We start from the raw sequence: 4341 nt of genomic DNA, 5'->3' as shown, positions 1-4341 counted from the left end.
GCACTAAATAACAATTATTAAGGTTTAAAACTAATCCCGAAGGTAAATGTAGAGGTAGCGTGCCGACGGCGATCACATTGACCTTGGAACCATTCCCGACGCGCATCGTCACCTCGTCCTTCGCCAGTCTCCGCTTATTCCGCAGCTCCTGCTTTGAGTTACAAATGTGAGCAACTGCACCGGTATCAAATACCCAGGAGCTACTACGAGTACTGGTAAGGTACACATCAATTACATGTATATCACATATACCTTTGTTTTGCCGGCCTTCTTGTCCGCTAAGTATTTGGGGCAGTTCCGCTTCCAGTGACCACTTTCCCTTGCAATAAAAGCACTCAGTCGCGGCTTGGGTCCATTCTTTGGCTTCTTCCCGGCAGCTTGCTTACCGGGCGCGGCAACTCCCTTGCCGTCCTTCTTGAAGTTCTTTTTACCCTTGCCTTTCTTGAACTTAGTGGTTTTATTCACCATCAACACTTGATGTTCCTTTTGATTCTACCTCCGCTGATTTCAGCATTGAGAACAACTCAGGAATGGTCTTTTCATCCCCTGCATGTTGAAGTTCATCACAAAGCTCTTGTAGCTGGTGGAAGCGACTGAAGGATTCTGTCAATGACCGCATCATCCGGGAGATTAACTCCCAGCTGAGACAAGCGGTTATGTAACCCAGACATAGTGAGTATGTGCTCACTGACAGAACTATTTTCCTCCATCTTACAGCTGAAGAACTTATCGGAGACTTCATATCTCTCGATCCGGGCATGAGCTTGAAAAACCATTTTCAGCTCTTCGAACATCTCATATGCTCCATGTCTCTCAAAACGTTTTTGGAGCCCCGGCTCTAAGCTGTAAAGCATGCCGCACTGAACGAGGGAGTAGTCGTCAACACGTGTCTGCCAAGCGTTCATAACGTCTTGGTTCTGTGGGACGGGATCACCTAGCGGTGCTTGTAGGACATAATCTTTCTTGGCAGCTATGAGGATGATCCTCAGGTTCCGGACCCAGTCCGTATAGTTGCTGCCATCGTCTTTCAGCTTGGTTTTCTCTAGGAACGCGTTGAAGTTGAGGACTACGTTGGCCATTTGATCTACAAGACATATTGTAAAGTTTAGACTAAGTTCATGATAATTAAGTTCATCTAATCAAATATTAATGAACTCCCACTTAGATTAGACATCCCTCTAGTCATCTAAGTATTACATGATCCGAGTTAACTAGGCCGTGTCCGATCATCACGTGAGACGGACTAGTCAACATCGGTGAACATCTTCATGTTGATCGTATCTTCTATACGACTCATGCTCGACCTTTCGGTCTTCTGTGTTCCGAGGCCATGTCTGTACATGCTAGGCTCGTCAAGTCAACCTAAGTGTTTGCATGTGTAAATCTGTCTTACACCCGTTGTATGTGAACGTTAGAATCACACCCGATCATCACGTGGTGCTTCGAAACAACGAACTGTCGCAACGGTGCACAGTTAGGGGGAACACTTTCTTGAAATTTATGAGGGATCATCTTATTTACTACCGTCGTTCTAAGTAAACAAGATGCAAACATGATAAACATCACATGCAACCAAATAATAGTGACATGATATGGCCAATATCACATAGCTCCTTTGATCTCCATCTTGGGGCTCCATGATCATCTTGTCACCGGCATGACACCATGATCTCCATCATCATGATCTCCATCATCGTGTCTCCATGAAGTTGCTCTCCAACTATTACTTCTACTACTATGGCTAACGCGTTTAGCAATAAAGTAAAGTAATTTACATGGCGTTTCTCAATGACACGCAGGTCATAAAAAATAAAGACAACTCCTATGGCTCCTGCCGGTTGTCATACTCATCGACATGCAAGTCGTGATTCCTATTACAATAGCATGAACATCTCATACATCACATATAGTCATTCATCATTCATCACAACTTTGGCCATATCATATCACAACACTTGCTGCAAAACAAGTTAGACGTCCTCTAATTGTTGTTGCAAGTTTTTACGTGGCTAATTAGGTTCTAGCAAGAACGTTTCTTACCTACGCCAAAACCACAACGTGATTGCCAACTTTCTATTTACCCTTCATAAGGACCCTGTTCATCGAATCCGCTCCAACTAAAGTGGGAGAGACAGACACCCGCCAGCCACCTTATGCAACTAGTGCATGTTAGTCGGTGGAACCGGTCTCACGTAAGCGTACGTGTAAGGTTGGTCCGGGCCGCTTCATCCCACAATACCGCTGAAGCAAGAAAAGACTAGTAACGGCAAGAAAGTTGACAAATCTACGCCCACAACTAATTGTGTTCTACTCGCGCAAGAAGAACTACGCATAGACCTAGCTCATGATGCCACTGTTGGGGAACGTTGCAGAAAACAAAAATTTTCCTACTCGTTTCACCAAGATCTCTAGGAGTTCATCTAGCAACGAGTCATCGATGCATCTACATACCTTGTAGATCGCGTGCGGAAGCGTTCAAAGAACGGTGATGATGTAGTCGTACACGACGTGATCCAAATCACCGATGACCAAGCGCCGAACGGACGGCACCTCCGCGTTCAACACACGTACGGGACGGGAGACGTCTCCTCCTTCTTGATCCAGCAAGGGGAGAGAGGTTGATGAAGATCCAGCAGCACGACGGCGTGGTGGTGGATGCAGGGCGTCACAGAAGCAGGGCTTCGCCAAGACTACGAGGGAGAGACGTAACGGGGAGAGAGGGAGGCGCCAGGGGCTGGTCTGAAATCCCTCCTCTCCCCCCACTATATATAGGGGTGCCATGGGGGGCGCCAGGAGTAATTCCCTCCCCCAAGGCACCTAGGGGTGCCTTCCACCACATGGACTCTTCCATGGTGGAAACCCTAGGCGCATGGGCCTATAGGGGCTGGCGCCCCAGCCCACTATGGGCTGGGTTCCCTCCTATTTCAGCCCATGGGGCCCTCCGGGATAGGTGGCCCCACCCGGTGGACCCCCGGGACCCTTCCGGTGGTCCCGGTACAATACCGATAACACCGAAACTTGTCCCGATGCCCGAAACAGCACTTCCTATATATAATTCTTTACCTCCGGACTATTCCGGAACTCCTCGTGACGTCCGGGATCTCATCCGGGACTCTGAACAACATTCGGGTTACTGCATATACATATCTTCACAACCCTAGCGTCACCGAACCTTATGTGTGTAGACCCTACGGGTTCGGGACAAGCAGACATGACCGAGACGACTCTCCAGTCAATAACCAACAGCGGGATCTGGATACCCATGTTGGCTCCCACATGCTCCACGATGATCTCATCGGATGAACCACGATGTCGAGGATTCAATCAACCCCGTACGCAATTCCCTTTGTCAATCGATATGTTACTTGCCCGAGATTCGATCGTCGATATCCCAATACCTCGTTCAATCTCGTTACCGACAAGTCACTTTACTCGTACCGTAATGCATGATCCCGTGACCAGACACTTGGTCACTTTGAGCTCATTATGATGATGCATTACCGAGTGGGCCCAGCGATACCTCTCCGTCATACGGAGTGACAAATCCCAGTCTTGATCCATGTCAACCCAACAGACACTTTCGGAGATACCCGTAGTCTACCTTTATAGTCACCCAGTTACGTTGTGACGTTTGGTATACCCAAAGCACTCCTACGGTATCCGGGAGCTGCACGATCTCATGGTCTAAGGAAAAGATACTTGACATTGGAAAACTCTAGCAAACGAACTATACGATCTTGTGATATGTTTAGGATTGGGTCTTGTCCATCACATCATTCTCCTAATGATGTGATCTCGTTATCAATGACATCCAATGTCCATAGTCAGGAAACCATGACTATCTGTTGATCAACGAGCTAGTCAACTAGAGGCTCACTAGGGACATGTTGGGGTCTGTTATTCACACATGTATTACGATTTCCGGATAACACAATTATAGCATGAATAAAGACAATTATCATGAACAAGGAAATATAATAATAATGCTTTTATTATTGCCTCTAGGGCATATATCCAGCAGTGGGCCCCCTGGAGCTCCTCCGACTCCAACTCCAACTCTATATATTGTGTTTCGGGGAGAAAAAAATCAAAGAGAAGAATTCAACGCATTTTACGATACAGAGCCGCCGCCAAGCCCTAAAACCTCTCGGGAGGGCTGATCTGGAGTCCGTTCGGGGCTCCAGAGAGGGGAATCCGTCGCCATCGTCATCATCAACCATCCTCCATCACCAATTTCATGATGCTCACCATCGTGCGTGAGTAATTCCATCGTAGGCTTGCTGGACGGTGATGGGTTGGATGGGATCTATCATGTAATCGAGTTAGTTTTGTTAGGGTTTG

The sequence above is a fragment of the Triticum urartu genome, chromosome 6 (genome assembly GCF_003073215.2).
Source record: "Triticum urartu cultivar G1812 chromosome 6, Tu2.1, whole genome shotgun sequence".
In the NCBI taxonomy this organism is placed as follows: Eukaryota; Viridiplantae; Streptophyta; class Magnoliopsida; order Poales; family Poaceae; genus Triticum; species Triticum urartu.
This window is presented reverse-complemented; position numbering follows the sequence as displayed.